The sequence below is a fragment of the Urocampus carinirostris genome, chromosome 12, assembly GCF_059441175.1.
Source record: "Urocampus carinirostris isolate Australia breed hairy pipefish chromosome 12, RoL_Ucar_1.0, whole genome shotgun sequence".
Classification (NCBI taxonomy): domain Eukaryota; kingdom Metazoa; phylum Chordata; class Actinopteri; order Syngnathiformes; family Syngnathidae; genus Urocampus; species Urocampus carinirostris.
In genome coordinates this window covers 32,298,807-32,312,508 of record NC_142360.1, presented here as the reverse complement: position 1 = coordinate 32,312,508, position 13,702 = coordinate 32,298,807, and the positions used below count along the sequence as shown (strand labels likewise).

General features: G+C 38.6%; 1 protein-coding gene across 2 annotated transcripts in view; it reads right to left on the bottom strand.

The window, feature by feature from the left end:
* cracd (capping protein inhibiting regulator of actin dynamics) overlaps positions 1 to 9,747 on the bottom strand; it is a 28,186-nt gene extending 18,439 nt beyond the window's left edge. The window contains exon 1 of one of the 2 annotated variants that reach the window (XM_088349984.1): positions 9,621 to 9,747. The gene's annotated coding sequence lies outside the window, so the exon portion shown is untranslated. The remainder of the gene's footprint in view (positions 1 to 9,620) is intronic. The other variant, XM_088349983.1, reaches the window with a different exon arrangement.
* Positions 9,748 to 13,702: the final 3,955 nt, after the last annotated feature.

Sequence of the window (13,702 nt, the reverse complement as noted above, 5' to 3'; positions counted from 1 at the left end):
TTAAGTAGAATAATACATTTTCATATTCAAATTATGAATTCATTTTCTGCATTAAATTATTGTTGGTAATATACTGATTAAAGGGAAAATGTAAAGTAAATAAGATGTAGGTATTTGTGTATTTCTCAGACACCTATGTTACAAATAATCCTGATGAAATGAACCTGTTTTTTCTACTTCTGTTTTCAATTTTTTTATTTTGAATATACGAGTAATCATTAAAATACACACACATACTTTAATTAAAATTCACACACGTTTTTTTTTTGTTATTGTATCTAACGGAAAGCTCATGTGTAACGTCATTGTATGTTTATACGTGGGCGCTGCTAAAGCGCATGCGTGACCCTCCGAATAAAATGAGACCGCCTACCCGGAAGTCGGTGAGAAAAAAGGTTCCGCCTCGTTGGGATGGATCTGATTTTTTTGGTCAGCAGTGGATTAATATTTTTATTAATTCTAACATTTAACCACAAACCTGTCTTTTTCATTTTCTCCTTTTATACTTCCTTTTTTTCTTAACTTCTTAATACAACATAATAATTCGTAATATAATGCATCAAAGCAAGCGAGCCATTTGAGAGCCGGCTCTCTTTAATGAGTTGAGCTGAAAAAGCCGGTTCTCTAAAAAGAGACGGACTTCCTTTCACTACATCAAACCGCTCGCTCCGTTTGCAACAAAAAAAAACGATACTGAGATAGAGGCTACCGCGGCGAACTCGTTTGACTTGATTGATTTGCCGTTTGGTCATAGTCAGTGTATACCGGATGGTACCCATAATTGACAAATTTGTCTTTTTCCGTACAGATTGTCTTGTACGTCGTACACGTCTTAAAATGCACAATAAACGTACTTTGTACGGCAAAAACGTACAGGTTGACAGGTATGTTCATAAGTGCAATAGGGGAAAATAGAATAGGTCTCTCCTCAGGCTCGGGCCCCTGGCAGTGTTCCCTCTAAGCTGCGTGCGTGCGCAATCGCGCACTGCCTACACATTCTCAGCACACAAGAAAATCTATCCAGCGCAATGTTCCCTCTAAGCTGCGTGCATGAGTTTTTAAAGTTTTTTGAGAACCGGCTTCTTCGGCTCGGCTCACTAAAAGTAACTGGCTCTTTTGGGTCCTAAACGGCTCTTCAGGTTGTTTTTGCTTCTTTCATCCCTATTTGACCAAATCTTATGAAGAATTATGCACAAAATGACTTAAAGGAATGGGGGAATAGAACCAAAAAGAAAAAAATACCAAAATGAAAAAGTAGTGAAAACCTGAGGAAAAAAGAAACAAAAGGAAGAGAAAAAAGAAGGAACATTTAAAAAAAAAGCCTGAAAAAAAGAAAATAAAGAAATAAAGGAAAAAAGTAAATAGAGAACAAAAATATAAATTAACAGCTAGGAAAAGATAAACACAATGAGATTTTCAAAAAACTGATTAAAAAAAATGAAAAAAAAAAAACAGGGAAAAAGAAGAAAAAGTTTGTGTTGCATTCAAATAATATCCAGTTATACCAAGTCAATCTTGTTGCCAACATTGTACTTCCACTAAAAAATTTTGATTAAATACAGTTGTGTATCTTACAACCGACTAAATAAGCCCCCCAAAATGTTAGTATTATGCGACAAAAGATACCAGGAAAAAAAAGAAATTAAAATCTTGTGAAAGAATTGTTGTAAGAACAAACGACATTTGTAGGCCGTACAACCTTTGCAATAGTACATGAGTCAATTAATTCGAAAGTGAATTTTTTTTTTGCATTGCCGGAAACTCAGCAAAATGTAACTTGATGTCAAGTTTGGGACATGTTTGATAACGACTCAGTTGCCACACTTGGGATTACTGTTGCTCACTGTTGTTTCAAGCGTTGCTCACCGACTTTGTGTGAACGCTCAGACCCGTGGAAAATTAGAGGGAACATTGGCCCCTGGCCACATTTTTTTAACCTAAAGCGAAAGTGAACCCACCCCTACACGACACAGTGTTGACGACTTTATAAGACTCAGCTGATCTACATGTATTCGTCGCGCGTGTGCGTGTTCCGACTGCATAAAGAGCACGTTGTCCGGCAGCCGGAACAGAAGGTCATTCAACGCCCAACGAGTTCAAGGCCGCCGGTTGTGCACGCACAGAAGGCTGCGATTGCACGTTTGATCTTCAATTAGTGACTTGCACATCTGGAAATAACATATATATAAATATATGTTTTTTTATGACGGTAAACATCAGCTTTAAAGATGCCACATCTGCCCTGAAGTTACTGTACGAGTGTATGTTATGCATACCTGTCAAGCTCCAGGGCTCCATTCCCTTACAAACTGTCGTATTTTCCCTTACAAAATACAAAATAATTTTACACCATATTTTTTTTCAAACTAGTTTATTTATGTAGTTTAACATGTTATATTGTACATGTTTTTTTGTTTCGTCATATATATTGTTAATTAACATTTTTTTGTGAGATCCTGAATTGCTCGGCATGAATGAGGTTTGTTATAAAAAAAGTTCAAAAATGAAGAATCTTGGACGTTCACTGTAGAAGGAAAAAATACATGCAAATATAATTAAGTAGACTAATACATTTTCTGCTGTCATGTCCTGCACAGTTGTCATGGTGCCCAGCTGGCCCCGCCCCTTGACACCGGCTGACCTGCATTTTCCTGATTACTCCTATGGGTACTTAAACACGCCTTTTGGAACTGCCCATGGCCAGATCATTGTTTATCCTTGTTGAAAACCTGTTCATGCCTGTTTGATACCTGTTTATTCTTGTTGTGCTTGTTGGACTTTGTTGCACTTCGGTGTAACATTCTGAGAGATTGCTGCAAGGTCTATTAAATGCCTAGTCTGTAGTTTTGCCTGCATTTGAGCCTGCTTTGTCTTGTTTTTGGTCCGTTTGTGTGTTGGACAACTTTTCTTTCTCAATTAAAGTGACAGATCGTCTACGCAAATGAGTTCCAACTTCCTGCTTCCCGACACACTTTGTGACCTCTGCATTACATTGTTATTGGTAATACTGATTAAAGGGATAACCACAAACCTGTCTTTTTCATTTTCTCCTTTTATACTTTCTTTTTTTCTTAACTTCTTCATACAACATAATAATTCGTAATATAATGCATCAAAGAGAGTGAGCCGTTTGAGAGCCGACTCTCTTTAATAAGTTGAGCCGAAAGAGCCGGTTCTCTCAAAAGAGACGGACTTCCTTTTACTACACAACTACCACATGAAATCCGATGTTTTTAAGACCACATGTGTTGCAAATTACCCCGCCTGTTGTTTTCAAATCAGAATGACTTAAGGCGTTTTAATTCAGGTTCGGCCATTGCGACTTGATGATTGTGTTCAAAGAAAATTCAAAACTACGTTGTACTGTAGGCCTGCATGATGGGAAATCCCCTGGCGGCAGACGCATGCGCACAGTAGCATCAAACCGCTCGCTTTGTTTGCAACAAAAAAAAACGATACCGAAATAGAGGCTACCGCTGCGAACTCGTTTGACTTGATTGATTACTAAATTTTGTGCAGGCTTGGGGAGTAACAGAATACATGGAACGGCAAAAATGATGTTGGCAAGCTGTTTGGATTTATTTTCATTTTGTTTCTGTCGCATTTTATGTTAGTTTTGAGATCAAAGCCAGGAGAGAAAGCTTATCACGTGTTGTGAGTCATCATTTTATTCATATTTTGTTCATTTTGTCTTTTATTAGCATATTTGGTATTGGAGTAATCCAAAAGTAATTGAAAGTAATCAAGTTAAAGTAACCCTACCCAACCCTGATTGATATATTAATCACATTTTTGGAACTAAGTAGTTATCCACTCGTGATTTAGGATCTGGTATCAGGCCATCAATGCCGAGGTCTAGCTCATTTCTGAAGAGCGGGATGATCCTTAACACCCAAAAACAGCGGCGACCACATGCTGAAAGTGCTGTATCTGAGTCATATCAGGAGACTTTGGCTACTGGTAACCATGGAAACCAGTCTCTGTTTTGTGTGGGGGAGCAAACCCGAACCCAAAAAAATGGCCAGGAAAGGACTGGGTGTTGCCAGGCTTTACTTGCCCAAGACACACCACAGGATAGGGTGGGCAAGTATTTGGAGTCGGGGGCCACAATGGGTTCAAAGAATTTGGCCAATGGGCTTATCCTGTAGACCTAGACCATTTTTCATTTATGAATAAATATAGACGTTATATTTATTTTTAATAAGATACATCTTATCAGTTTTGAAACGCTCACAATTAAAGCAAAATAATATATTGGGTCTCCGTTTTAAGCACTTCATTTGTTATTGAGTTTGGCAGTGATACTGTATTTGTAGTCAGATTTTTGTTGAATTTTCATAGAAGCAATTTTTTAGTATTTCTGTCATATATTTGTAATTTGCTATGTTTGTTATATTTCCATCGTTGAAAATTTTGTTGAATATCTGTAGTATTTTTGTAGTATTACAGTAGTTTTATTTCTGTATTTATTTCTGTTTTTAATGATACTGTAGTTGTATTTTTGTACTATTTCATAAGTATTTTTGTAGTATTTCCACAGTAGATTTTTGTTGTATGTCTGTAGTATTTCTGTAATATTTTTGCTGTATTACTGTAGTTTTATTTTTCTGGGATTTCCATAGTAGAATTTTTGTAGTATTACTGTAGTTGTATATTTGCAATATATCTGTTGTAATACTTTTGTTTTAGTATTATTGTAATATTTCTGTTGTGATATTTCTCTAGTGATGTTTTGTACTATAGTATGACTGTAGTGGTATTTTGGTACTATCTATGTAGAAGGATTTTTAAAGTATTCAAAGTAGTATTTTAGTCGCATTTTTGTAGAGGTTTTGTAGTACTGTACTGTATTTCCATAGTAGTATTTTTGTAGTATTCCTTTAGTATTTACTGTTGATGTATTTGTGTAGTTTTTTTTTCTGGTGTAATATTTCATTAGTAGTATTTTTGTATCATAATATTACTGCAGTAGTATTTTATAAAATTTCTGTACTATTTTTATCTTTTCAGAATGAAAAAGCAAAATAATATGTAAGGTCCCTGTTTTTAAGCATGACATTTGCTGTTTACTTTCTTAGTATTATTTAAATAAACACACAAAACAATGATGGGTACGTTAGAACCACAAAAACCTTTATTTTATTAGTAGTACTTCATTTATTATTACATATATTGTCATTATATTTTGACATTTTTTTGGCAGGCCGTATGAAAAAGCCTGTAGTTTGCCCACCCTTGATCCAGGTGGTTAAGAGATCGATGAGCCGTGAAGATTCTAACTTCCAGTAGCTGTCTAAAGCAGGGGTCACCAACGTGGGACCCGCGGGCACCAGGTAGCCCTCCAGGTACACCTGAGTAGCCCACGGACTGGTTTTGAAAACAGCTCATCAAAATCACCAAGGAAATTTTTTTTTTTTGCTAGGATGTTTTATTTTTGAACTGACCCTTTTTTAACCCAACTCCTTCCTTATCATTATTTCCTGGTAATAAACATGATAACATAGTAGTGAGATGATATGTTGCTATTTTAGAAATGACCTGACTTGACTTGGCTTATCAAACTGATAGTCCTTTCTCACTTAATCAGTTACAAAAAAGCACTGTTCATTTTACCTCTGAAAAGTGATGGGTCCCGGGGACTCGCATGCTCAAAAATCTATGGGTCCCAACAGAGATCTATGGGTCCCCAAAATTTCGTGTTATCGAGGTTGAAATTGTAAATCGGCGACAAATATATAAATGAATATATAAATCTATATATTCATTCAGTTTCAATCATCACACTTAATTGGTAATACAAAGCAGTTATCACTTCAGATTTTTCAGTTCACAAAAATATTGTACATTATACAAAATAATATTGCTGAAATATTAGTCTATATATTCATGCAGTTTTAATCACTACAGATTTTTCAGTTCATATATTCTTTGTGGTTTGCTGTCCCGCCACAGTTGTAATGCCTTCTCAAGGTCCAATTGCAGCAACGGAATTTCCATAGCTAATTTGTGGTTTTCATTGTCGTTGTGGCGATCCAATGTGCTTTTCTGAAAGTTCTTATTGCGAAATGATTTATGCAATCCAGTTTTTTTGTCAGCTGGGTACACGCATCACAGAACATGTAGCCTCCATTATCATCCTCCTCATAGCGTAACCAGGAATATAATTGAGTCCATTTTGGCAGAAAAGTCCTTTTCTTGCTAGGAGTATTCTTTTGTTTATCTTTCGTTGAATCGTTCCCTTCAAAACACACGTTTTCCTTGCCTTGGCGGTCTTCTGAAGAATTTCTCCGCCGTTTTTTCGTGCCGGAATTATTGCCGTTGTTACCACTTTCTGTATTATGTTTCGACTTATTACCGACACTGAAGAAATTACCAATTTTTTGTTGATTTGCACCTAATACCAACTGTTTTTTACGGAGGCATACTTCTCTTTCACTCGACAACCGCCACAACAATGACGTCATCTCGAAGCATTGAGATCTCGTTTGCCGAGATCGGCGCGAGACCAAAACAACAATGGCGGATCTGTTGACGAAAAGTTTTGAGTGCGGTAAATCTTTGTTGAAAAAAAAAAGTAACCGGGTAATAATGAAAATTTGGAGTCAAAAAAGTTGCGTCCCGGGGACGCACGTTGATTTGACACAATGCGTCCCCAGCAAAAATGATGCGTCTAGGAGGCAGGGATGCGGGCAAACGAGAGCACTGCTCTCAGTTTAAAAAAGGTTCTCAAACAAAAGGACAAATTCACCCTAGCTAAAGAGAAAAAATGATTCACTTGATTCCATTGGATGTGCAACAGATCCCAGGTTTATAATTTTTAAAAGAAACAAAATGGTCATGGTTAATCACATAAAAATTAAAGTAGGGCCCAAAGCCCATAGCCCACAAATAAAGTGGAAGTTGGCCATTTTGTCTTGCATACTTCCAAATGGGCAACATTCACAACCCCGACTCTGTCGTCAACACTATTAAAGGGACAGCGTGTATTATTTGACCACTAAATGTCGCTGTAATGTGTAGTGCAACCGAAGAAAAGGGCTGAAAAGATCAAAGAAGAATACAAACTATGGAGACAGAAATTGACCAAATGACACCATTATTCTTCTAACTTTTTAGCACATACTTTTGCAAGGTTTTTGGGAATACCGAAAGCAAAAACATGGCGGACCATTATGTTAGTTAGCTCAAGTTCTTATAAATGTAATCTCTTGACCTAAGAGTATTTTGAAAATGCACGTAGTTAATGTACTTTTGATTATTATTTAAATCAGTATTGTCCTATGTTCCGCAAAACCCTAGCACTAATTCATATCCCCTATCCTAAACCTATAATCCTCACTCTTAACCCCTAAACCCTAACGCTTAACCATAGTCCTAACCCCTCAAGAGACCCCATGAAAAAAACTATTGAGAAGCACTGCTTTAAAGAGACAGTGTTTAATATGTAGTGCCTCCTAGTGGAACACACTTCTATTCCAAAGCTTATGATTGATGCCCACATCATATTCTGTATCGTCCTGTCTTTTTCCGACTGCCTGCCTGGTGGTGATACAAAGATGAAGGATGATTTGAGATGAGTCAGCGGACCAGCGTTTGACCTGAAGCATGTGAACGCCTGCATGGACCAGCTGGCAGAGATGGGAAGCTGCGTCGTGGCCGTCATAGACTTTCTGGACTAGTTTACAGGCTGGGGGCGTGGCTGCTGTCATGCACTTTCCGGACAAATTTTCAACATGTTACCTAGCGTTTACGATGTTTGTGTACTGTAATGCTAAATGTAATTCACCCTGGTCATCCTGAAAAGGGGATACCACTTGTGAGGTCCCTTCTCAAGGTTTCTCTTTTTCCTCACGCTGAGGTTTTGAGTTGTTCCTTGCCTGCATGTTGGTTGAAGATCAGGTAATTGTGTCATTGTAATCCTGCGCAGTCCTTTGAGACATTTTTGTCATTAAGGGCTATATAAATACATTTGACTTGAATTGACTTGGTACAAAAAAACCTTTCATCCAGTAAAATAAAAACATTGATTTGAATACTAGGCAAAAATACATGAAATATTATACCAATATTAAATTTTGTAAAAAATCATAGGTCAAGAAATTTGTTTTCCTTTTAAGCCGTGGAATCCTCACTTAGATCGACGGAATGTCTGTCCTGCAGGATGGCCCCTCGCTGTGCCGTGTATCACTGGCCCTCGCTTGTACCAGACAACCCACTGCCATCTAGTGGTCAAATATTATACATTGGGCCCCCTAAACCTTATCACAAACATTAAACTTAATTTACGTTGTTCCAATGCAGGTGTAACGACCCTCTTTCATGCACGACACAAGGTTTCACAGTCACTCGGTTTATTGCCTGCATTCAGTAAACAAAACAATACAAAAGTCAAGACATCTGTTCACGACTGCAATTATCTAAAACATTAAATATACAAAAAACGGGTCATCATTCAACAGGCCGCACCTCGTGGCGTGTTGGCATCAAAACACGTTGCATCATCATTTCAAGCTGTATCGCTTTACTTCTTATTTAGTGCTTTTTTAATATACATCATTTAGCACAACTTACATATCTTTATATCCAAAAAATAATTTGTGAAAGCAGCTCCTATATCTAGCAAAATATGCATTTTTTTATCCAACTGATATTGGGCACATCTTACCTTCAGCGCGGTGCAAATTGGCTGAAGCTACGGCAAGCGCTGAAGCCCATAAAGTGCCAAACGAAAAAGACAGTCGCAGACGCCCATGACTTAAAAATTGAATGAGGTACTGGAGTAATACAACAAAAACACAGATTTTGTGAGAATTCCAAAAAACATTCAAAACAATCAAATTTCAACTCTGTTACACCGCACAACAACAACAATGTATACCTTTTTTTATTTTGAAGCATTCTACACAAACACCAAAGGAGAAGGGTTTACAATCCAGGCTGCTTCAGTTTGTTTAAAATGCCAAGATAGCATGCCTACCCTCCCCCCTAACCACCCACCCCGCCATGCCCAGGCATCTGTACCTGCAAAACGCCATCAATCTGCATCGCGCAGACGGTTGCAACACAAAAACGCACGAACAAACTATTGCTTCTAAACGAATGTTCCATAAAATTAGCAAAAAGCATGCCAGTCTGTCGCTATATGACAGCAAGCTGCATAATAAATAATACAACACCCTTAAAATGCGTGATTCTATTTTCAGCAGGGTGAGTGTAGGAAATAAAGAGGGGATATAGGGGGTTGTATTGCAACCATCGGCCTTCCAAACATCTCCAAAATGTATGCATTGTCTCCAAAACAAACATGCAGGCCATCAGGAAAAGCGACAATCAATTAACGCTACAGATTATTGGCGACGTGCCCTGCGTGTATTGCACAACAGAAAACACGTATGCCTTTTTTGTTTCTCGTCAATCCAGATTCTTTGCATTGACACACCCCCACATGATAGCACAAAAATGGCAATTATGCCTGCGACCAAGGGCGTTCGCGCGTGCAAATTGCACACTTTTGACGCACGTTGCGCGCCCCCGTTTCCGCAAGGGAGGATGAATGGAGGGAAGGAGAATGGAGGATGGAGCTGCAGGGATGCAGATACAAGAAAAGCGAGGAGGCTCACCGCGATGCCGCGGTGCTTCTTTTCCTCTTCTGCCTTTCGACGCTTTTGTTGCCGCCGAGGTTGATGATGATGCTGCTGCGCGTAACAGACAGGAAAAGCACGCGCACGTGCACGCACAGCCGCACGCGCTCGAAGGAGGAAGAGGAGAAGGATGAGGGAGGAGGAAAGGGGAGCTCTTCGAACAAAAGGAAATCGCGAGGGAAAATATTATCAAATGTCATTTGAATTTGAGCTGCATGTGAAAACAAAACTGCTCGAATGAGATTTGAGAATAGCAGAAAAATAGAATTTTGACTGGATGAGGAAGTAGTTCAGTGAGTAGAAACACGGAAATATAGGTTGTTAGGGAAGAAATAATTTAAAGGACAGTGTATATTATTTAACACCTGCCAGTGCAAGAGAACCTGTCTTTAATAAAATAAAAACAATATCAATGTAAATAATTACTGTATTTTCTGCACTATAGGGCGCACCGGGTTATAGGGCGCGCCCCCCAAAAATAGTTTTTGGTCCTATATCTTCCATACATAAGGCGCACCGGATTATAAGGCGCTACAATGGGAAAGTGGACAAAACAGTCAGATAGTTCAGTCTAACTTATTACCCCCTTAACATTCCGAAAGCTTGCAAAGAAGCAAATACGTGTCGTAGACACGTGCGGATGCGGTGTCCGTACGATGTCACTCAAATGCATCGTTCCAAATATCATTCGGAAGGTTAAAGTCTTGGGATTCAAGAAATGCCAACCATTCCTTAGTTTCTATTTTCTTTTTCGCTCGCAACTTTACTGTGCATATGACAATAAACACTTGGAATTGAGTTTAATTTAAAAAAAGACCCATCACAGAAACATCGATATCACTCTGAAACAAAATACTGGGAAAATATATAGCCAGAGTAGCTCACCGAAGTCGTTGTGTTCAATAATAATGTGCAACCATGGTCCTCTTATATCCGTGAGTGTAGTAAAACAAATGATGATTGACACATTGGTTAGCCAATGAAACGCCGGTATATAAACCCCAGCATACACCCCGGACAACTTCGCGTCCGGGGGAAAATCTAGTCGGCGGCTGCTATGCATTACTTGCAAGACTTTGCGACTTAATATTGATCCATATATAAGGTGCACTGTATTATAAGGCGCATGGTCAGCTTTTGAAAAAAATTAAGACTTTTAGGTGCGCCTTATAGTGCGGAAAATACGGTAGCAAAAATACTATTATCATAAGGTGCACATTTAAAAAAAATACCTGTCTTTGAAATATCAGCATTTATTTTACAAAACACGAGCATCAATATATCAAACGTGGCCCACCGCATATTTTGTGGCCCACGAAACAATACAAAGAGAAGCTCAAGAGAAAAATGAGCTGCACTGCGTCACACAAATGCTTGCTTTTTTAAACATGTGCACTGGAGGGCGCCACTCGCAAAGCATTCACTGTCGCTTGTATTTGCTGACTATCAGTAATCAACTAAAGCACGTCGAGGAACCCCAACCCAATGCTAATTTAATTAAAGTCAATACAATTTTTTTTTCAAATAACACCCGAGTATCTTTTACAGAATCTTAAAGAAGCTTAAGCTCTTTTCTATAATATATATGAAATCTAACAGTGACATTCCGATATTCAGGTAAACATTTTTACAGGAAAAAAAACAACAACTTAGAAATACATTTAAATCATAAAAATTAGCATCTGTATTTTTGCCAATTTCCCCAAGTTAAATTACCTGAAGTGGAAAATAATTCAATGGTTGTTTTGCCTTATTTCGGTTTACAGGTGTACAGTTGATAAACACTACAATAAATTAGATCTTGGGTAAATAGATATTGAAGAATAACACGGGGAGAACATGCAAACTCCACACTGGAGGTTTGATCTCATGACCTCAGAACTGTGCCGCACACGCTCTAACCACTGCACCGCCGTGCTACCCTTTTTCCTTACCATTTTTGCCCAAATCATCAATATTAAAACAATTAAAGGCTTGAATTACTTCAGTTGTGTGTATTAGTACATTACAGAAAATATTAAACTTTATCACTATATGCTGTTTTATAGAATAAATTGTACAGTATATGTAATTAAAATAATTATTTTTTTAACTCGCTACAATTGCTTCAGCTGGGTAACAAGGATTATTTATCAGAATGTTCTTTACTGAAATCGTCGCTAAGAGGCTTTCAGAGAGTGGTTGAAATCACAGTTCAACATAGCCGGAATACCTACATTTAAAAGAAAATTGGTATACCGTGATCGTAAGTCAGGTTTTTTTTTTTTTTATTTAGTTTTTCTCATACGGAATACATAATTACTGTATAAAAATATATAAACTATTTACTCATTCTTAGCAGATGACCCCTATCTATAGAAAAGCACTGCAATTAAATAAAAAAAAGCCTTTTGAAATAACATTTTGCTAAATAACAGGCTATTATTTATCCTAATCTGTTGTTTCAATCACACGTGTAAAATATTACTAGAATAGCTTTCTACCACCTCCGTAATATTGCGAAGATTTGTTCGATGCTGTCCCAATCAGATGCAGAGGTTTTAATTCATGCGTTTATTACTTCTCGGCTTGATTACTGTAATGTATTGCTTTCTGGTCTCCCGATGTCCAGCATTAAAAGTTTGCAGCTGGTTCAGAATGCGGCAGCTAGACTTTTGACTAAGACCAAAAAGTTTGAGCATATTACTCCTGTATTGACCAACTTGCACTGGCTCCCAGTCCACTTAAGATGTGACTTTAAGGTTCTCTTATTAACTTATAAATGTTTGCATGGGCTTGCACCCTCTTATCTCTCTCATTTGATTCCCCCCTATGTTCCTGCACGGAGTCTGCGCTCGTAAAATGCCGGTCTACTTGTGACTCCGAGAGCCAAGAAGTCTGCAGGTTCGAGAGCGTTTTCCATCCGGGCCCCGGTGTTATGGAATGCCCTGCCTCCGGAGATAAGATCTGCAACCTCAACGGAATTGTTTAAATCGAGGCTTAAGACACACTTCTATTACAAAGCTTATGATTGATGCCCACCTCATATTCTGTATTGTACTGTCTTTTTCCGACTGCCTGCCTGGTGGTGATACGAAGATGAAGGATGATTTGAGATGAGTCAGCGGACCAGCGTTTGACCTGAAGCATGTGAACGCCTGCATGGACCAGCTGGCAGAGATGGGAAGCTGCGTCATGGCCGTCATAGACTTTCTGGACGAGTTTACAGGCTGGGGGCGTCGTTGCTGTCCTGCACTTTCCGGACATCTTCAACATCTTACCTAGCGTTTACTATTCTGTGTACAGTAATGCTAATTGTGTTTCACCCTGGTCAATCCTGGAAGGGGGATTACCACATGTGAGGTCCTTTTTCAAGGTTTCTCTTTTTTCCTCACATTGAGGTTTTGAGTTATTCCTTGCCCGCATGCTGGTTTAAGTTTAGGTAATTTTGCAATTGTGTAATTGTAATCCTATGCAGTCCTTTGAGACATTTTTGTCATTAAGGGCTATATAAATAAATGTGACTTGACTTGATTATGCAATATATCAGTCATGTTAGAAGAAAGGCTGACCATTGTTCAAGTAGGGATGCTACAGTGATCATTCTTCTTAAATGGCATTATGAAATCAAAACACCCTTTGTTGAAACATGTTTGATTTTCAAACCCTTTTTAAAACTACGAGAACGAATACAATTAGGAAAAATACAACATTCTTACGCAGCACGGCGGCGCAGTGGTTAGCGCTTGTGCGGCACAGTTCATGTCATGGGAACCTCCTGCGTGGGTTCAAATCCAGCTCCAGACTTCCTGTGCGGAGTTTGTATGTTCTCCCCGTGCTTGCGTGGGTTTTCTCCGGGCACTCCGGTTTCCTCCCACATTCCATAAACATGCATTTCAGGTGAATTGGCCGGTCCAAATTGTCCCTAGGTGTGAATGAGCGAGTGAGTTGTCTGTCCCCGTGTGCTCTGCGATTGGCTGGCAACCAGTTCAGGGTGTCCCCTGCCCACTGCCCAGAGATGGCTGGGATGGGATCCATCACTGTGCCTATCTGATTTTATCTTAATTTGGGCAATGTTGTTC